The sequence below is a fragment of the Hesperophylax consimilis genome, chromosome 3 (genome assembly GCF_061612785.1).
Source record: "Hesperophylax consimilis isolate HC1 chromosome 3, BYU_Hcon_1.0, whole genome shotgun sequence".
Classification (NCBI taxonomy): Eukaryota; Metazoa; Arthropoda; class Insecta; order Trichoptera; family Limnephilidae; genus Hesperophylax; species Hesperophylax consimilis.
The window spans coordinates 8,453,245-8,476,516 of record NC_142838.1 but is presented as its reverse complement, the minus strand read 5'-3'; the positions used below and the strand labels follow the sequence as shown (position 1 = coordinate 8,476,516).

The following is a 23,272-nucleotide window of genomic DNA, read 5'->3' as shown; positions in this document are numbered from 1 at the left end:
CGCAAAAACGCTCTACTGCAAGGATTTATATTGCCTTTGAGAAGACTGTTCAGTGTTCTGGACTTCCCTGACGGCAGGATGGGCACGGATGCAGCGCTATAATTGCATACAAACTCAAAGCGTTCTCTTGTGCAGCAATACAAATAATAATAAAAACTATACATGTGTTATTATTTAGCATTCAAGTGATTGCTTGCATACTACGGCTTTCATGCTTATTTTATGGTTCGTTTCCGCTGTCTCGTTTTATTTTTTATTTCTAATTCATGACGATGAGAACAGTATCAATTCATTGTTAGTTTTGAAGAATACAAGACTTCATTACATTTTTTCTTTCAGAAAACTTTTTTCGTTTTCTTTCTGAAACATAAAACTTGTGACAAAATTGCAATAGCACACACATAATTAATTTTAAATTGGTACTTGAAAACATAAATTCTTATTTACAACTAGTAAACCCCGCAATGCTTCGCTACAACTAATGTCTTTCTCGGGCGTCTCCGACTTCTTCCACCATTCACCACTGTGTACCACAATGTAACTGTTAAAAACTACATTACATCTACTTTTATTCGACTCCGTATCTCATTCCAGTGCAGAGAAATTGCGTTCAGTATTCCCCCACTTATTCTACCTTTCAAACCACTCTCTAAACACTCCTGGCACTAATAAGAACAAACTTTGAAATTTTCAGCTATATTACTTGACTAATTTTCGAGTTTTGCGAGCACAAACATAAGCAGGCTAAATTTTTAAATATTACTAGCTCACGGGTACCCGGCGTTGCTCGGGGTTTTGAATAATTGGATTAAAGTTTGGAGGTTGTGAATTCTAGGATAAACATCGACTTTACTCTACTCTCTATAAATATAATAAGCATGTACTGCGTATATACCTACATACAATCTTCTGAAATTCTCTAAATGACCCTATCAAAATCTTTTGCGTAGTTTAGAAGAACTAAGCGCATATACAGACGCGGATAGCGACTTTATATTTTACTATTTAGAGAAGACTAGCTGGAGTCCCCGGCGTTAATAATAATAATGTTTATATCATTTTTTCTATGGCGCCGTTTTTGTGAGAAAATCACTTCATGGGCGCTTTACAATTTAATTTATACATTTAACCTTCCCTATCACTCAGACTTATAATTTGGATTTTTCAGTAGTTGCCCGCCCGGGCTCTCCATAGAGTATTTCTAAATCCGACATAGGCAATGACCTTACTCTTGTTGAAAAAAAAGTGTTGTCAGCATGTAAAATATTTTGCTGTGGACACTTGAACACCTCTTTACAGGTACTTGCGTTCACGAAACATGACAGGATGAATACACAATTACAGTAATGCATTCAGCTTACCTCGCACTCCACAATTCGGTGAGTAAGTAATGTTAACTCTTTGTATTCCGTTGTCGCCGCCACGGCGACATAGAAAACATTCTAACAACTCCGATGACGCCCCCAGCGGCGACATACACAATGGGTATTCATTTTATTGTTTAAAAAATAAAAGGTTAACAGGAATAAAATTCACATTCAAAAAAATATTTATTGCACAAAAAGAGTACAAAGGGTATAACTTATAGGTTACATCCTATTTATTCCAGCTAACCCAACAAATACACATTATATCATTATAGACATGATTCTATTCAGTTGTATGCAGTACCCACTACCCACTTACGATTGGTTGTGCTTTTTGCACTGTTTTTCATACTTAACAATATCTACACATTCATTTTATTTGAATATTTTTTTACCGGGCAATAAATATTCTCAATCCATCAGAAACCAGGCTTAATAGAAAACTCCATATTTTAAGAAAAGGTCCCAAACGGGACTGTGTGGTCTGCTCGAAAAGGGCAGTAAAAGGTGGCAAACGGGAAACCAACGAGTACTGTGACACGTGTCCTAATAAGCCATTATATGCATTTGGGTGACTGTTTTCCAAAATACCACACGTTAAAAAAATATAAAGATTAGAATATGCAAATTTTTCTTTTATTAACAAACAATCTTATATGTTAATAAATATATATTTCTTAACATAACCATATAATTTTATTTACTCCCTTACCAAAAATCTTATATGTTAATCAATATGTATATTTCTTAACATAACTATTATTATTTACTTCTTACTATCATTTTATTTACTTCCTTACCAAAAAACATTTTTTTCTAATTTTCTAAAAATATCCTATAGTTCACTATATAAGAAATAATTTGGAGTACAAAGGGTTAAATCATTATTTTTTTTAAACTTAAATTAAGGGGTGCGCAGTAATTGAAAGAAAATCATGAATTGTAAGTAAATCATTAATTGATACAGTCCCGGACACAAGTCACGGATGATGATGACGGAGAACGGAGGGACATTGCACCAACTATAACAATACTACGCTGTTCCTTATCTCAATTCGGATCGCCTCTGGCCACTGCCACTGCCACTGCCAATTGATTTATGTAATATAACATCAAAAAACGTGACGGCAGCCGATGATGCTACCCAGACAGTTTAATGGTACCCTGCTTTTATTATTTCTCTTTCATTTGCCAGTTTATTGCAGCCCAAAGCAAACATAAAATGAATCACGGCGTGATCTATTTAATTTAGCAATTTTTTTCTTGCCGTGTAATGTCATTTCTATTTCAGAGAAACGGTTAACCCAACAATTAGATAATGCCTACTTTTTGTCTTCGGTGGCGTGAACTATCAGCGGAAAAATTTCCCTGTTAAGTCGGAGGTTGCCAATGTCTAATGTCCATTATGGCATTTATAATCCGCACTAAACAGGCGAATGACTTGTGTATGATACACTGGATATTTTTGCAATGGTTCCATGATATTCTATCAAAATGAAAATTCAACACACCTTTAAAAAGTGATATAGAGTCATTAAAAGTGATGAAACAAAAACTATGTTTAATAGTTACCTATGTAACCTATTTAACCTAGTTTTTGAATCACCACTTTTCATGACTTTATACCACTTTTTGTAGGTGAGTTGAATTGTCATTTTGATGATCTACCCGATCACCTTTTGCAATATGTAGGAAGAAGTACGTACCTCAAATGCGACCCATAAAAATAACCCGAATAGAATAATACAAGAACATTACTAAGCAACCATTACGATAGTTTTAAATTATATTTTATTGCCAACTAGCAAAGATGTTGTGATGTTTAAATTGCTCTACCAGAAAAACCTAAAAATAATGTTAAAGATTTCAAAATCGCCATTTAGTGTTAGAGAAATAAGTCTGAATGTTAACGTATTGCTCAGTGGTATGAACAGATGCCCACAAATTCAAATCCCGGTCGCTCCCATGGCGTTTTTTTCTTGTATGTTTCTAATGGTACGTGTACATTTTCGAACCCTAACGCGAGCCGAGCCACGAATTACGGAAAAGGAACGAAGCAACTGCATGCAGTGTTTCGCGCCATTTGCGGTTGCTTCGTTCCTTTCCCGTAAGTTGAGGTTCAGCCCGGCAGTACGGCTTCTCAGCTTAGTTGAAGTTAAAAAAGACATATGATATTTTGCTCTCCGATAAAGTTTTAAAAAATACCTTTCTTCCACTTGTCATTATTATATTATCGTATGTTTATTTAGGTTCCATGATAACTCAACACAGTGACAATTCAACACACTTTTAAAAAGTGATATAAAGTCATTAGAAACGATGAAAATATATATTTTTTTACCTAGCCTAACCTACATAACCCAGTTAATAAAGTTTTTATTTCATCACTTTCCATGACTTTATATATAACTTTTTAAAGATGTGATGAATTATCATTGTTATGATTTATCCGGTTACCGTTTATTTACTCACCACACGAATTCCTTATAATTTCATTTCTATATCCCTACGATTAACATTTACGTTAGTTAGTCATTTCTATGAACTATCGCATTTATTTATTTTGTATCAATTGGTTTAGTGTCGATATTATCAATTGTTACGTAGGTGTTAATTGTGTAAAATTTTCCTCGAAATTTGTAACCTCAAACATTATAGAAGTTCTCCGAAGAAGTCACCCATAGGTGAGTGGTATCGGCCGCACTGTGTGGCTACGCACGTAACGATTCTATAAAATTCATTCGTAAAAATAAATTTCCATTCAAAAAGATATTCAGCAATCTTTTTTATTTCTGAATCTTCACATCCAATATTATATTAAAAAAATACGTGACAAGCATTTCAATATATGAACCGTATCATTACTTTGATACCAGTAAATTTAGGTGGTGACATAATCCACAAAACATCCGTTTTGCGAATCTCGTGTGTAAACTTGTCGAAGCATTTACATGTCACATTTTAAGCTGTATTTTTTTTTATTAAATACCGATGCCATTTTTCATTCTATAAAATTTGGCCATAAAATATGATGGTTTTCATGAGAATCCATTTATTGCGAATACACTCAAAAGGAACACTTTTGCTTTGCCGTCTTTTATACTGCTAACATTTCAATTGTGGAATAAAAAAATGTTTCTAGAAACCCCGCAAAATATAAAATCGATTACGTGAATCTAATACAATTTCCTGGTCGAAGTAATTATTTTCTAATATTCTTCTCATCCTGTACATTTGTGTGATAAACGAGGTGTCGATAACGTAATTGATTGCCGGTTCTCGACATAGACAGAGACCGTGATCTCTAAGCCTAGACCCGCATACTCTCTCCTATCAATCTTGCCAATACTATGTGATATCTGTATCTTTATCTCGCGTCGCAATGCAGTAAGTGGACCGATTTCCACAGATTACCGGAGCCGCAGCAGCTACTGGTTTCAGTGTCGACCGTGTACCGCATTTTTCGCTAATTGCAATGGCAGGTTATGGTTATATCATGATAATATGGGCGTCGTTCTGCTAAATTAGGTTATGCAATTCATACCCACTCTAATAGAAGTGTACACTGCACTTGTGGAGAGTGTTGATTATAAAAGATTCGTAAATATTGTTTTTACAAGGGGTTTTATGTCAAAATCATGCTTTGCCGAAAGAGAAATAGCCTTTTCTGATAGGATTGTTTGAATTCACGTGGAATTCGATGGCAATCTGCAGGGCGGGCCATTGTAAAGTTCCACCCATCGATCCTTCGCTGTTGTCCTATTCACCCAAAAGTCCCCCCCCCCCCCTTGCTTCCCCGTCATTCTAAATCACACTTATTTCATTCTCTGAGGATATTTATCATTGTGTGTTATGTGGTTTTCTACGTGTTTAGACCAAATATAGAAACAAATTAATATGAACGCGATGAACCCAATAAGTCGTCTTTTTTTCTCTTTCAATGTGTATTAATTTCATTCACACCTATTCAGCACGCGCCTTTATGTGACTGTCGTTATGCGGCCGCCTGGCGAGACTTCACACCCTGAAATAATTATTATTCTCCCTGGGCGTGTTGATGTTCACCAGTACCCAGAGGATGACGGTATTATTACACCGAATGCAAATAATTGTTAAAATATATTTTTGCGAAAATTAATTAGTTTTCAAACTCAATTCTGTACAGTTGCCGGCTTACTGTCATTCATTTTTGCAATTCTCACAACCAATCAGTTGGGCTTAAAAGACTGGTCGAGGGAGACCTTTTGATCTCCAGCAGGACTCTCGGAACTTGCACCGCAGTGGGAGCAATTTCATTCATTTGTCCGTCACTCCTGGACACACTGACACCAAGATTCCTACCCACCCCTTCCCAGAACTTCCTCTCCTTCCTTCCCTAAAAAGACCCCCCCCCCCACACAGCTTCACCAAAAATGACGTAGGCCCTGTGAGAAATTATTTTTCTCAGTGTAGAATGTAGAACTAATGTCAAAAACCGCCTGTGTAATTTTTTAAATTACTTGTAAATAATCCAAATGCCTTATTTTATTCAAATAAAGTTCGTAAAAAATACCCAATAAATACGTCGATTGGATTTATTAGTTGGTTTTTCTAAGGAAAACCTTTGTATGTCCAAACTTAGGTAGTACCTACACTTTAATTGAGACAAGACCTCAAATTCGCAAAGATTAAGTATAGTCGAAGGTAGTAAAAGCAGCAATGGAAATTCTCAAATTCAATTTATACACTATGCTTTTACAGAACCGGACGGATGCATACAGAGTCTCAATTTCCCGACCTCTGGCATAGGTACAACACTGCGACTTTGTCGGCTACCAGAGCATATGTGCAACCTACAGTTTTGCCATACTCTCCAATGCCAGTCAGAGTGGGTGGAATAACACGATCCTGAATCATTCGGTTGTTCCATACTCTTGTATGTATAATATGTAATTCGCTATCAAAACCTCTTCGCCATAAATATTTTTACATCTAATTTCCATAGTAACTATTATGGCCTGAGTCATTCAGGCGTGACGACCGAGGGGCTCGTGCAGTATAGCTTTCTGCAATGCACAATGGTGGTCACCGAAATCACTGATTCTTAGAGAGAGAAAAACCAGATATGTATGTATCTCTCTTCTTGTTATTACATTACGTGACATAATGAGCGCTACAGACCATTCAATTTGGTTGAGCGGTTATATCAATCTGATTGAGTTGAACGTAAAGTCGAATCGTGTAGGAGATTCGTCCCGAGATTAGTCACCAACCAAGTTGATGACTTCAATGACGACGCCTGCAGCGTGGTTGAGCGGTTGAACCAACTTTACTCAGTCTGCCTAGGGAGCCGTCGTGCGTAGTTTTTGAACGTACATTTAACGAATAAAAATAAATAAAATGACAGGTATGACTAATGATAGTGAAGTTTTGACGATTTTTTAAAATATTATATGACGATTTAACTTGCTTGTGGGATACTACAAGCCAAATCTTAGATTTTTTGGAGCAGTTAAAAGGATGCAACGAATGAAACCGTAAAAATGTAAATTTTTATTCTTTAATTAGCATCGTATGACTGATTTTTTTGTTCCATGAGTTATTTTTTGCCCATTATAATATTTAATGATGCTACTAGAGCGATCGCATTTTTTTAAGTAGTAGACGTGTTGCGCTTGTTCCCCAGAGGAGTAACTGACGAAATTGAACCAACCATGGCATGGTCTGTATGCAACACTCAACGGTTGACACACAACGATTGAACAAACAAAATTGAGTAGTCTATAGGGGGTTTAAGCACATTATTGTAGGTGGTTGATCTTCTGTTGGCATCATCATGGCCAGTGGCAGTGTATTACTCACGCTTTCGTGGATTTTTTTTCATTATGAAGTTGATTAGTTTTTTGTTGCAAGTTAGTGTAATCGTGTTTTCTAGGCCGATCTCAAGATGGATGAGGAGTGATTTATTTGAGTCTTATAAGTAGGAGCAAGTTGGTACAAGTGTTTGGTCATTTAAAAGGTTTGTACCAGCGAATTTTTGTTTTTGATAAGCACGAAGAAAGACAAACATTCCCGGGTACGAATAACCTGAAATTATTTGAAAAACTCCTATTACCATAATTAAAAGCGGAAGATGTTGCTTGTGCAATTATAGAGGACTTAGTTAGTCTGGATGGGAGCCCGACGCTTTTGTAAACTCGACAACTAACCGGTCACATTATAATGTTGTTTTCGTTTGTTTATTCAACTGTTTGACTCGACAACCCAATGGATAGAGTTAGGATTCTATGACATCTCCAATATTGGTGAATGCGGAAGGGAAGATATGATAATCTATTCATATGAATGCACCAAACCTATTCACACATTGCAAAAATACTACTGGCATCTATTAATTTGGGTCAAACTTGCCGTTAAAGTTTTTTTTATCTAACTACACATCATATATTCTTTTTTTTTTACATTTCTTCAATGTTTTCTGTTGTCGTGGTATCCGCTGTTTTCCAGTACCTACGCATTACGCGTGTCAAGATATTACAATATTGTTAAACGGATTATTCCTTATTCTTCTGGCATTTGAGTGTGATCTTGTCTTGACAGTTCAGTTATATCACTGTCTGGGCTGGTTGGTAGTTGGTACGCGCCGTCACCGTACGATTTGACATTTATTCCTTTCTATCGTTTTGCAATTATCAGGGCTGTGTTTTAATACGTACAACTTTCATAAACATCGAAAATTATTTCTTCGACTTGTCGGCAATCTTCGGTAGTGAAAATGCGAAACAATCAGAGAAATTTGGTTTACTGTAAAAACAACATCAAAGGTGGTGTTATTGTACGCATTGTATTTCATATTAATAACTTTAAATAATTCATTATTGATCGATAGTAAATAGTTGCTCATTAGTACAACAATCAACATTCCCGTTCATTTTAACTCCTCAGACCTCGGCCATATTCTGTCAGGTCCGCTTTTAATGAAATCCAAATAAATTGAATATTTCTTAACGTATCCGAAAACTGTTTTTGTGATGAAATACGCGACCAAATTATATAAATAAAATTTAAATGTTCGTTTATTCAAAATCTTAAATCTCAGAATGTTCTTCATCGATTGCTTTGAAATTTTGAAACAACGTTGCATTCGAATACGGGTATGTTTTTTATATACTATATAGATGACACCAGTGACAGGTAAAATGTGGTTTTTTTAAACAGCGCCATCTGTTGGACTGTTTCTCTATCTGCACAGACAGACTAGACAGACAACGAACAACGCGTGGCGGGGTACAGCTAGTTAGAAATAAACATATGTTTTTGGAAATATTCTGAATGCAAAGATTAAAAAAAAATCAAATGGCTCACTTTACGTTTTTTTGTAACTAAAATTACCGATAGCTAAAAAATATTTTATTAGTCAAATGTTTTACAGACGTTAATTTGTTAATTTCGCCTGATCTGTTGTCATTTCATTTAAAAGTAATTAATAAAAAAATTCACCATGTCTCAAAAGCTTTTTCAAAATGTGGTCGGAACCTTTGGTTTCATAAAGGTGCACATTTTTTATTATTCTGTGGTTGACTTGAATATAAAGCGCGGTGTTTTCTCTTTCTAACACCATTTAGATCATACTTCTCACCACAACAGTAAGGGAGACAACGATTTCTGTGAGACCATATGAGTTGTTCGCAAAAGCGAACAAATTATCCTGAAGGGTTAATAATAGATCATTTATAACTAGATACATTGTTATCAAGAAAATCTGTCGCCCTGTTTTTTTTTTAATCTCTATTGTTCTCTTATATTGAGTCCTTATAATTAAAATGATTATATACTTAATTAGCCAGTTATTAAAAGTAAGAACAGTAGTTGTCTGTCGAAACTTGTGAACATTGTTATTGAGCTAAATGTTTCAGTATTATAACTACAACATCACCCGTTGTTTTTTTCCAAATGATTTTTTTTACAAGATCACTGAGAAATGGTCATAATTTATCATTTGTATGTATTATTCAAAAGTCAAATTTGACGAATGCATTACGCTTGCTAAACATTGATAGTGAGATGAAAATGCGCAATTTATTGTGTTTTCACAACTGTTCCGTTTGCGTAAAGTCATAATATTGTTAAGTTTCATCTGATAATTGAAGAAAGGAAATTCCACCAACATGATGATAGCATTTGAAAAAAAATATAATTTATCTTGGTTTGCCTGTACAATAGAGAAATCATTATTCATTCAAGTCATATCCTAATTTTATTTCATAGGGGAAAACCCGTTAAAGACAACATATTGGTCAGTATTTTTTTATCAATGTTTTCTAGGAAAACTGAAACACGTGTAAGGTCCATCAAACCAATGGACATAATAACACCAAAACTGGCAGCATTCTAATATGAATTATTGTACTTCCTTATTTGATACACAATAAATAAAACAATGAATAAATATAAAAGTAAAATTTCCGTGGCGTTAGATTTATTTAGGAATCGATTTGGAATCGAATATAAATATATTTTGAATTTTTTTAACAAAATTAAAAACAATGTTTCATTGCAGGATATAATAATTATTGCGGTGTTCCTTCTTCATGCATCGAATCTGCCTGAAGGAGGAAATGGCTTTTGCCTATTTGAAGAATGTTTGTAATTCTCCGCCTGCGCCATTTGAGTACCTTTAGCATTCGTAATATTATTCATATTATATCCGTCATCCTTCCCGTTGTTTAATGCATTGCAGTTTGTCCTTAAAATTTTAATACGGGTGCAAATTATACGCTTTCTGTTGTGTAAAACCTCGACATTATTATTGACTGGTGTGCAGGAATGATGTACAAAATTATTCATATCATTCGTAAACTGTACTTACTCTTTTTTAGTCAAAAGCGCGTTTTATATTAACTACACTTTTATTATCCCGCTTCAATTTTTATTTTTGCGGTTTCGCTTACAATTATTGTTTTGTTGTATTTACAATTATTTCCGAGGTCATTATCATTATCAAGGTTTATAAAACTAAATCAAACCGAACCTTGCCTGTTGTATCATGTCAACAAAAACACAGGATGTATCCCGGAATTAGTTTGATAAACTTCTCCTGTGGTTGTATCGATAGCCTAAAAAATTCATATTCAATGACCACAGAAAAATAATTATCACTCTATCTCGCGGCGGTTTAATCGAAGTTTATTTCATAAAATACTTACATAAAACAAGCTCTGCATTTTCGTACCCCAACATTGGCAGACTTAAATAATATAATATGATTGAAGTAATTAACAAGTAAAGGCTTTCTCAGAATTATATTTATTTTCTAATTTTAAAAACGGCCTACTGAAATTTCTGTAAAATTGACTAGATAGTCAAATTGACAAGAACGTCATATATGTGACTCGCGGTTATCGCACAAAAATCCATTGTGTTTTCTTTGTCAAATGCATTAAGACATAAAGGAGTTTTGAAAACTTTCGTGTCTGTGTAGTTAGTGCTGATGCTAATTTTGTGTCGTGCGGCTCTTGCTACCAATTATTATTAGCGAAATTTTAGATTGCACCGGCCATCGACCCAATTAGGTGAAAAGGGAAACGGCTTCCTTGCAATTGTGACATGACTCAAAAGAATCACATTTTTTCTTGCACTTTGAGGCTAAATTCATGGTTTTATATCATGCTGGATACGAAAACATCTTAATCATTTTCCCACGTAATCTTAAAATTTTTTAATCGATTATTGATTTGACATTACCCATAAAATTTCAAATTCCGATGCATATTACTCGCAGCTTTTGATGTGAAACGATTCGCTTCTTCCATCCCGATCTTATAATCTTTTCATCCTTTGATTTGCACTTCAAATCTCACCCTCTGTGGCCATAACACATATTGCTCACACCCCGCCCTGTGTAAAGCCTGAGGCATTTTGGCTTACAAAGGAACATTGAACACGAGTGTTCCGTTCTATATCAATAAACATCTTTAAAATTATGAAATCTTTCGAATCTTGATACATTTTGGATAGAAGTAAAACACAATCTTCTTCTTCTAACACAGCAAATCTTGTATTATTTATAACAATGGCGTGTTTATTATTATGTATGCAATTCCATTATTTACGTTGACACGTGTTCTCCTTTGAATGTAAATGGGAATGACACGCCTTCCCTTGTAGGGTGTACTCCGAATGACTTGTTGACCGTTATTTTTAAAAAGCAGATATTTTGGCACGGTTTAGCTTTTCGGGTACATTTTATTACGTATACGACGATGTTATATTATTACACTTCAGCTACCACCGACTGTGGTACTGTTGTAATTGTGATGCTTTCGTCGAAGACGTATGATAACATTGCGTTTTGGCACGGACGGGCGTCTGCCTCCGTAGTCGGCTTGTTAACTCTCCGTGAATGGACCTCTTGTTTGGCATTAAAGACAGGGCCAACACCGAGTTTTTTTTTTCAATAATATGAAGAGAATCTCTCGAAGTGATGCAGCGATGCAAAAAACCCGGTAAATAATTATGTTCAAACTCCATTGTGTCCGGAAAGTCGCTTTCAAAGCGGAAAAGTGGAAAATATTATGTGGAAATAATCGAAGATTTGTTGGCTCCTAATGTGACGGGAGATCAACATTTATTTGTGGAGGGCTTTTACAACTTTATAATCATTTTACTATCGTTTTTGTCATTTGAGGTAATTAAACATTACATTTTAAATGTTATCATTGTAATTTCTAAATTACTAAAAATAAAAACTTAAAATTAGTTTTTTTCCATTTATTTGCTCCTCGCTTATCTTCAAAGCTCATTTTATTAAATTGAAAGCTCATCCAAACCCTTTTCTGTTTGCGAAGACTTTGTTTTCCTTATTTTATGTTTCTATTTCCCAACAATTTACCGAAAATAATTAGCACTTTGCCACGTGTTTTATGCTAAATACTTCATACTTTATATTCTTGTATTATTATACACTTGTTATTCGGGAAGACCGATATGTCATCAATTTCGTATTTAGGCTTAGTACCTGCCAGTGCCATTTATCATAATCTGCACGAATATTAAATTAATAACTTAATTTCACTAATCTGCTATCTGCACTTATCTAGGCTTAGTTACACCTTTATACCGCACATCTTTTCAGCATTCTAAAAAATGTTTATCCCATATTTGGACATTCCTCACGCAAATTTAAGCGGGTTAAATCGGCCGCTTAAGCCTTAGTAAACCGCAGAATAGTTCCCTCTTTAAACGCCGAGGCTCTAGCAGTTAAAAATGTCAAATATGACGATATCTAGGCTTCCGACCTACATACGAAATATGTTCGGAGCCGCGCAAAGCTCCACATTCTAACCAAGCCGAGCTTTAAATCAACCGATAAACCTACCATAATCTAGAGTCTAGATCTATACTAAGGATGGGTAGTTTCAGAGAATTTTATGAATTCCTACTAATTTTTTCGGCATTTCAACTTATGTTGATACCGTTATTTTAAATGTATTTTTTTAAATCTTTTAATCTGTAGACATGTAAATGAGAAAGAAATTTTGTGAAGCCCACAGGGACCCTCTAAAATGACGCTACAGAAATTCGCTAGTAGTATTATTATTACAATTCATTCATAATAATCGAATTTCTTACATGTCCCGCCGTCCACCTGGGTCACACATTTTATTTGATTATTCGAATCTCGCGCGCGGGCATGATTTGTTTGGGCCAACAGTATCAGCTGATAATGCGTGTCTTTCCCCACGTCCGCCACTATCCCAATATTCACAGGTTAGGCTTGTCGTTCGCTGTATTGTTGTCGCTTTCGTTCTATCCGACGCACAGTGGGCTGAAAATCACCTTTCATAGACATAGAGACTTGAATTTTCAAGGGTATTTTTTTGGCCAGAAATGGATTCTGCTAATCATTACTATGCTATAAAATTTCGTACGAAGCAATTGCGTGTACAAATGAAGGAGTTATCATTTTTTAAAGAAAAAATTGTATTGCACTGACATTAAAAATGAGGCTATCTCTGGAATCATAAGGTTAGCCATTATATCCTTACACCCAGATATACTATTTATTTGTATTGAAGTGAAACTTCTTTAGGCGCGTAATGGATTTTCGGGGACGGAGTAAAACCGAGTCAGGATCGACACGAAAATGCGGGTACCCCCACCACCGCTCACCGTTCACTGTCCCTCTCTCACCATATGCGCTTGTTGAGGTGGGGGAGCCGCTCACGAACGTTCTCTCTCTTCTCTTCTTTCCTCTCTCTCAGACACCAGCGAACTGCGCCACGCCAAGCATCAGCTGCTTGGTTAGTATACTGCGTCGTGAGTGTAATACGAGTGAAATACGTAATTGATTGTGGTTCATACGGTTTGGTACAGAATTTCAGTGTTAAAAATGAGTAGTGACGAGATAGAGGTGATGAACACATCAGTGGCACAAGAGGAAATATCCTATCAAATCCATGCTTCGTCGTTGAATTATTTAACCTCTAATTTTCAAACTAACCTAAGAGAGAAAATAGAGATGATGAAATGAAAATAGAGAGAGAGGAATACTAGAAGTTTCACTTCTGTCTTGCGTAGGCTTGACACACCCACTTTTTTTTTGACATACTTCGTATTGTGGCTCAACTTGCGCTTTTTTTAATATTTAAATATCCTCAAAATTAAAAAAAAAACTTTTTCATGTTGATGATTCATTTTAATGCTTAAATGCTTTACATATGAGTATGCTTTGTCTAGTTTACAATATTTTATTTACACTGCAAGCCAAAACAGTTTAAGAAATCACAAAAGTTAGTTTTTTTATTTTTTTTTGTGTTTTATTCGTAGAACTCCATTTATTTTTGAAAAAATTAATTAAAATTAAATTTAATAATAATAAGTTATTTTCAAGTTCTGCAGTTTTTTTAACTTACAGGATTTTTTTTAAAAAAAGCGCAAGTTGCGCCACAACGAAGTATGTCAAAAAATACAAATAAATAGTAGTATATCTGTGTGTAAGGATATAATGGCCAACCTTATGATTCCAGAGATAGCCTCATTTTTAATGTCAGTGCCATACAAATTTTTCTTAAAAAAATGATAACTCCTTCATTTGTACAGTAATGATCAGCAGAATCCATTTCTAGCCAAAAAATACACTTGAAAATTCAAGTCTCTGTCTATGAAATGCGATTTTCAGCCCACTGTGCGACGGGCCTAATCTGGCCGACCAAGCCAAACAATGCGTTTGTCGCCACATTGTCCCGGCACACCCGGTCCGAATCCGAATGCGCTTGAACTCGCGATGAATTCATTACAATTTATGGCCGATTTGGACGTTTTTAATGAAATAATGGACAAATGGAATTTTCCCATATTCATGATGTCGAATTTATTTTTTTAAACTAAACTATCTCACAGGGTTAGAGGGTGTATTAAGTTAAGGCGAAGGCTTCATGCCAAATCACTATTTTTATTATTCTTTATAACGAAGTGGTGTACATTATGAATACCAAAAATATGCTTTAGATAAATTGAAGGTTTTCCTATCGTTTCGCTTGAGTAGAAAACAAATAAATAAAAATTACTCAATAAAAAACAAACTACTTAAACGTAAACTTCTAAAAAAATATTTTTTTTTCAATAGAAATGTATGAACGCACAAAGGAAACAACTTTAAAAAAATACATTAATATAGCTACGATTATCTGTGACAGTTTCACTTGATTAACTTTTTTGCTTTCTTATAAAATTATTTACAAAATAAATAAAAACCAGTTTTGTGCTTGAAATCGAACGTTTCTAGACTCCGTTTGTCAAGCGATTTTAATGTCTATTACCTACAATATAAGGTATACCAAAAATATACACATTTTTGGCTTGTAGCTTCCTCTTAAACAGGGTTTGAAATCAAACCTGGAAAATAATACTAGCGCAGACCCGTGAAAAATCGCGGTATTTCTGAATCTCTTTTATGCCTTACAAAAAACGAAATAATATTGTCAGTTTTCTTATAACCATATTATTTTGTTGACAAATTAGAGAGATCTGATAAACGTAATAAAATCAATAGTAATTAATGGAGGATAAAATAACAACTGTAAATTATGCCATATTCGTGCAAAGCCGTATTTTCCCCGGCCTTACACTTTCTAATAAAATTATTATTAATAATTGGTTATTCTGAATTTATTTGGTACCCACTTTCAGTTCCATCAGTTTCAATTTTTGTAAAATTAAAAGTTCATTAAATTTTAATAATTTTGCGCACTACGCAGGAACGCTATTCCAAATCACGCATGCACAAATGCATCGACAACCGAAATTAGTATAATTCATTATTGTATCCGTGTTAAATATTTAATTTGTACATCAATCAGTACGTGCTCTTTGTGTTCACGAGAAATTATATTTTCAATTTAAAATTGTTTGTGTTCTATTTTTCAATACGTACTTGCGAATTATTATTTTGTAAAATTAATTAATAAATTGGATATTATATAATAAGAAAGATAATAAAAAGTATTGCCGTCGCTATGGGTTCCTTTACCATGTCTATTTTATGTTATAAAATTATAACCTTGAATGTACGTATTTTGTTTTGCTGCGATCCTTGTTCGATCATTACAATATTCGCCAAGTAGATATTTGAGAGAACTTTGAACTTTTCATGCCATCCTTTTTTCTCATAAATTCCTATTCAATAATATAATACATTTTTAGAATATTTTTTATTGGTTAAAAAAAAATTAAAATCCTAATTTTTTTCAGGTATTTTTATTTATTTATCTTAGGAATAAAATTTCTCCTCGATTTTGGTTTGGATGGTTTACGCGTTATTTATGTTTAAAACGTAAATGTTGTAGAATAATTTTATCGCATAAAAATTATCTACAAAACTACGCAATACAATTTACCGAACATCGCAATAATGAGATTGTTTCGTCATTTTAGGTTAAACGAACTTGCGGAATTCTAGACAAAGATCATAAAATAATTCCGCACTAAACAAACATGTCAGTACACGAGAAAAAGACACTGCGGATAATTTTAAAGTTTCTTTGCACAACTCACCCCGGCGCTCAAGGCCCGGATAGCTCAGTCGGTAGAGCATTGGACTTTTAATCCAAGGGTCCAGGGTTCAAGTCCCTGTTCGGGCGATCTTTTTTGCATTTTATTTTATTAATTTTTTGTTAAAAATAATATTTATGGTTTGAAAGATTTTGAAACATCATTTGCGATTTTTTCTTTAAATATAATATTATTTTTTTAAAGGCGATAAATGTAATAAAATCTTTGAAGTATTCATTCTGTTTTTGAATATATTTTAACACATGCCACTGTGAATGTTTATTTAAATAATGAAATTTATATTGTTCCTGTAAAAAAGTTTTTTTTTTTGCTTTATACTTTTATATTTTTATTTTTAATAAGATTTACAAACATGTTTTATGGTATTATTAGTCATTTGTCTTAGCAGAAAAGAGGAGCTCTTATGCCTTATAAATTTTGTGTTATTTAATTTTCTTCATTGATAGTATGGCCATCTGTTGACAAAGTGCCGCAACAAAAACCATAAACATTGGGAAAATAGTGACATTTGTGTAATGTAACATCCATCTGTTGGTAAACTTGTGAAGCTAAGTAGTATTTTTTTATGCAAAGTTTTAAACCAATGAACAATACTGCTTGAGCGAGAAAAACATAGAGGGCGCTGTTATAATTTTTAGCTTGTGAAATTATTTTGATTTTACATGATCAAATCGTTTATTTTCGAGTAGGGAAGAGGGAATTGGGAAGTCAGCAACGTTATAATAATTATGATGAATTGTTAATAAATTATTACATCATATTAATAACATTTTAATTCAATTTGAGTTTATAAAAGGTCAACATCAGAAAGTACATTAATAATTATTATTGAACGTGGAAAATATTCTTGCCGGCAAAATTTTTACCAGCATTTATTATGCGCTTATGATCGTTCCAGAGAGGGGTTGTACGTGACATCATCATTCTAGTATCTTCTGTCTTATTCATTTTCATATAAGACATGATTGGACGAGGTTCTGACATTTTTTTAAAAATTACCTTGGATGCAAAACCATTTCTTTTGCTTATTTCTATAGCCAAAATAATTTTCAGTCATCTGATATTTCCGTAGATACTTGTATGATGAAGTTCTAACATCAAGCTCTTAAAGTTTCCATTTATTTTACAAGGTTCTAACAACACTTTGAACCTTTCGCAATCGCCATTTTGTTTGTATCTTACAATTGATTGTTGTAATGATATGTATACTTTTGCGAACCGTACCATGAATTACTGGAAAGGAACGAATCAACTGCAAGCGGCGTTTCGCGTCATTTTGCAGTTGCTTCGTTTCTTTCCAATAAGTTGAGGTTCAGTTCGGCAGTTCGGCTCGCAGATGTATACGTAGCATAACAATGTGCAGTGTAGTACGTCACTTAGGTTGGATTTAGTTCTAACTTCCCCTTACCCTATTCTGAGTTGTCAATGTTTGCAAAGACAAATTCTCATAATCTATTGAACAATTTTTAATTTGGAGGTTTAATCTTGTGTTAAGTGTTATAGTTAAACATATTTAAATAGGATTTGGCCCTGCCTTAGAATGGCATTAGGTAAATGTAGTTAGAACCTTATATAATGAATTATTATGTCCTAGTTGGATGCAAATGGTTCTATCTGCATGTTTAGGTATGTTCTAAAATGGTAAGTATACATCCTAATTAAATGTATCTTTTTAAAAATGTCAAACTAAAATACTTTACACAAGATTACCCTAAAAATCAGAGATTAGTAAACAAATAAAAAGTCATTGTCTTTTCAGACTTTGACACTTCATATCTTAGGATAAGGAAAAGTGGACTTATCCAACCAAGGTAACGATGTGTGAATGAAGATTTTTCATCGATAATATACTTAATTATCCTCTCTCCGAGAATAATGTAGTATGAATGTTTTGTAAGTTAAAAAAATAATTCTGTTTTAAAACAATTTAATATGGGAACTTCGCTTCTGAATATTGTCTAACAACGTAAATAATTTATCAATTTCAGAGTGCATTGTTTGTTGTGGATAATTTATGTATTATAAAGTTAGATGAATTAATAGAGGAAGACACATTACTGAGACAATGTGCGCAGTTTCACTGCTGTTAGTCCAGTCCAGTGGACATACTTTACTGGCCGTTCATATAGCTGTTTCATTCGTGCACACATTACTGAAACAATGCACGCAGTTTCACTGCTCCGAATCCAGTCCAGTATTACTTTAGCTGACCGTTCATATAGCTGTTTCATTCGTACACACATTTTTTTAATGGTTATCCTTTTCATTAGTGGTGCTGCATTTTTTGTTCGTTTAGTATGAATGTAACGTTTCTTGCATTTTATAATGTCATTGATTATGAACCCCATTTATGATATGTGACAAGGATATTTTTTATATTATTAAAATTTATATTTCTTTATTTAGACCATACTAATTTAAATGCTTTTGTACATTATTCCAAGTTTACTAAAGTATATATTTATTGCATTTCTATGTGATAACCAGATTTATCCGAGAATTGATTTTTATGTTGTTTATTATTATTTAGAAAAACACAGACCACATAACATTATTTATTATCATTTCTAAACTATATATCAATGCCATAATAATTGTTATTATTTTTTTATGAATAATATAATTTTATGATACAGTTTGAAAATTTTATAAATAACTGTTTATTACGCCAATAAACAGTTATTATTAGAGGCGGACTGTCTTCATCATGTCTTTTTCATAATATTAAGTTGATAATTGATATAATAAATTATGGATTTTGGGTCTTGCTTATCACAACTGTTTGTTTATGATATCAAAAAATGAATTAATTATTACTGATGTTTTAGTGGTAAATCTGAATTTTTATTCTAGTTTTAATTTCAAAATAGTTAATTCTTCATGTAATTCCATTTTAATGTTACTTTTATATTAAATTATTGTTTGACGTACTTAAAACAAGTGTGGTTACGCAGATTGCAGATTGATACTTTCTTAGGCGACATCTGTGAACGTTTATACCAAGTTACGGGCGTCGAAGAGTTTCTATAGATGGCGGTAGTCGTATCGTCTGCTGCCGTCTTAGCTGAGAAACAAGACATTGTTGAGTAATATGTTTAGTAATAATAATCAATTAATAATCATTAACTTCCCTCAATAAGGAAGTTGAGTGAAAAATATTTTGACTTATAAAAAATATGTTCATGTAGATAAAAAATATCGATTCTAAAAATATAAATATATTTCTATATTATTATTCTTAGAATTAGCTAAACGTTCTTGAAAAAGCATTCAATAGCAATAGACTGTATACGCTCCACGATTGGTCGAAAGAATTCTGACGTCACATGTGTCGTGACTTGTACGTTCAACGGATCACCTATGGTGCATCTCTTTCTATTACATGAGAGATGGTCGGTTTAGATGAGAGAGGTGTATAGGCCAAAGGTTTATTTGGGTTTGTCAAATATATATACGTATTTGTTGTTATTATTATATGAAATGGATTTCTAAAGATACATATTCGTATAGTGCTTTATAATAATATGTTGTTTATTGCATAACTTAGAAGTTTTTATTATTATACATGTCACATAGCATGTGATACACTTCAGGCCGCCGGCCGCCCAGAAAGGTCTCACAGTGAACTGGGCTGTAAACCGTTATTTTACTTTTGGTCTTTACTTTTCTGCGCGGTGGTCCTGAATTAGCGCGTGGAACGTCAACAAGTAGCGACGGCAATACCGTACAAGTACCGTACCGGGCGGGAAAAGCAAATATTCTAACTTAAAATATTAATTTAACTATGAAATCTTAATCAATTTTCTTTTTTTTAATAACATCAATTCTAATAGACGGTTAACATTGGTAAAAAAATTACTGGAATTCCTTGTTGAAGAATTAAAAATTTTTCCATACAAAATGCTTGAGCGTCGTGGTTTTCACAGTTCTAATGACGTCACACCACACCCCGCCTCTTACCGCTCGGATTCCGCTCGTTTTGGCGGGCTTAGTAAAATTTAAACTTTGAGAATTAATTTAATTATGAAAACAAACTTTAAAAAAAAAAAAAAAAATACCTGTATCTAAGTTTGAATGCGAACATTGATAAAAAAAATAAAAAAAATGGACTCAACTTCCTTATTATCGAAACAACCTTTGGGCTTTGTTATATTGTTGTCATCAAAGAAAAATGTAAAGGTGCCTTATCCAACTGGAAATCTAATCGTATAAAAATTCCATATAGATTGAATATATCCATTACAAATTGACAACAAACATTGACAAAGAAAAGGTCGGTAGTGTTTACATGATTAAATTTATACTTATTTTATTATAAAATCGATGGCACACTTTTAGCCACTGCTTTGTTTAAAGAAATTTAAAAAAATGTTCACTTCGTTTTACCTTTCATCATAAATTATTAGTAAATGTTAAGCTCTCTGAAAACCTGTTTAAGTGTTATTTACAAAAAGTCTCCCCGCTGTGAACGTGTAAATAGATTAACGCATAATTTCCAATCTCTTCCTCAATTTACTACCCCCTCCACCGCCCAAATCGGATATTACGTATCAGTAGGCCTGTTTTTCCGATTTTCCACTTTAAATTATTACTTTAAAATATTTTTATTTAATCGCAATTTCCAGTTTTTAATTTTGAAACAAACAGTTTTATACATATTTTATATAATGTTACTTGTCTTCTAGGTTGCATAAACCAGTTTCTAATATTTTTTGTGCCGAAGAAATTAGATCGACGACCAGTTTGTCAATTATTTGAAACTTAGGACGGGTTGTTTCAGAGAATTTGAACAATTCATCAAATTTCAACGTTGATCTCCGGGTTCTGTGAAAGTCCTATTCAAGTTCTGTTAATATTTCAGCATAGGGTAGTTGCTTGACAGAACTGAAATAAAAACAGAACTTGAAAAAATCTTTCACAGAACCTGAAAATTAACTTTGAAATTTGAAGAATTGTTCAAATTCTCCGAAACAACCCGTCCTTAGTGCTGTTTACAAATACCTAATCTTAGTAGAAATAATTATATTAACTTTTCTCTTTATTTTTTCTGGATTTTCATATCCTACTAATAATTGTAGGTCAATATATTCTGTTATTATTTTATAACTGAAAACCCTACCATCACGCCCTTTCCCAGCAGGGGTAGGCAGAGAGGACAGATCGCCAAACAACTCGGTCTAGACACGCACCCCTTCAGTCTCATTAATACTCTACTGTTATTCTGTGTATACATTTATCTAATTATATTTTAACTGCAAATTATCAATTATTTATTACGAACCCCATAAAACCATTAAAGGGAATAATCTTCTCAGCTGGCTGATATAATATCCTCACAGATTCCTTTTAAAAATGACTGATGCTGTGTGAGGTAAATGTGCGTTCAAAAATTAAAAAGTTTCGCAGGAACATCTTACCACCTTCGCAGTGATAACCGATGACGTCCTATCATATTCTCATTCAACCCTTTAATCGTAATGCTTTTATTAATGTACTAAATTGTGAGTATTTTCATCAACCGAAGATCTTTTTTACACCCGAGCTAATAAACCATACCCTTTACGCCGCATCGTAGCACGTAGCACTCCTCCGCTTTGATTAAGGGTGATTTTTTTATGTATGCACTGCGTAGATACCGCGTAGTTCGGTAGGTCGTTACTTTCCCGCATCCCTTGACACGTGCCAGAATTTAGACGGAGAATTTAATCGATTCTTACCCCCTCTGCTCTGCCTACAACGAGATGTGAACAACATCCCAAGGCGACAGATACCGGACTTGAGGAAATCTGTTCGAATTATTGCCTTTCTTTGTTACGAAATGATCACCCAGTACGATGACCTATTTATCCCCTATTTGCCAAACATTTTGTTATGCAATGTTATATATCAGTATGGTAAAATTTACTTAGATATGTGTATACCGAATCAATTGACATTTAGATAAAATTAGTACATTCATAAATAAAATTATTATTTTTTAAAGATAACCTTTTGTTTACAAGACAAGGTTTTTATGCAAAGCAGAAAGGAAAAAAATGATTATAAACAATCATAATTAGCCTGAAACACCCATATAAATTAAAAATAATAATGAAATTCCTTCCGATTGCCGGTCGGGTGCACTAACCACCATGCTACGTCGGCTTAAAATTAATATTCCCACTTGTGCTTGTTGGAAGTAGAGTTTGCAATCCCGCGGGATTTCAGCAATATTGGATCCCGTGGATATGCGGCATTTACGGGATTGCGGGATTTAAAAAAATACTAATTTTTACACCATAAACGTGATGTTTTATTTGCACTTTGATTGAAATTTGCGGAAAGTTAAATAAAATAAGTGGTGGTAAATCTTTGACAATACAAGACGAATTGAACTTTATGTTAGGAAAAGAGGAAGCTTAAGCCATGAAACTTCAAGACCTGGAATCGATTTTGAGGAAAGAGTCTTCCTTTTGAGAGTTGAGGTGAATCAAGGGGAGAGATCTTCTTGATGAAATTCCCACCAACTTTTTTTTGTGAAACCACACAAGAGTGTCAACTGCTCCCAACCGTCTGGAGCCAGTGAGACTATGGCATCTCCAATTAGGAGTATATGGTGAGGCTAAAGGTTGTGGGGAGGGGAAGTAGATAGGGAAGAGGAAGGTGGGGAAGTACCTGGCTATTCAGATCTGGTCAAACACGGCTACGGTAAACTAATGTGGAAGCAGAGATGGGGTTTCAGTTACTGGGCTTTTTGTGCATAAAATGTGCAGTCTCCATAGTATATATTTATTACGATTTTTTTAAATCAAAGTCTTCTTAAAATGCTTATTACCTTTTCAATGTACTTTTTATATTAATAGTATCAAAGATGA

At 33.7% G+C, this 23,272-nt stretch overlaps 1 protein-coding gene and 1 non-coding gene across 5 annotated transcripts in view; both read left to right on the top strand.

The window, feature by feature from the left end:
* LOC149424895 (uncharacterized) overlaps window positions 1–23,272 on the top strand; it is a 218,357-nt gene that overhangs the window by 56,502 nt on the left and 138,583 nt on the right. The gene's annotated exons all lie outside the window — the stretch shown is intronic.
* On the top strand, window positions 16,414–16,486 carry TRNAK-UUU (transfer RNA lysine (anticodon UUU)). The gene has a single exon. It is a non-coding gene; the product is annotated as a tRNA-Lys (tRNA).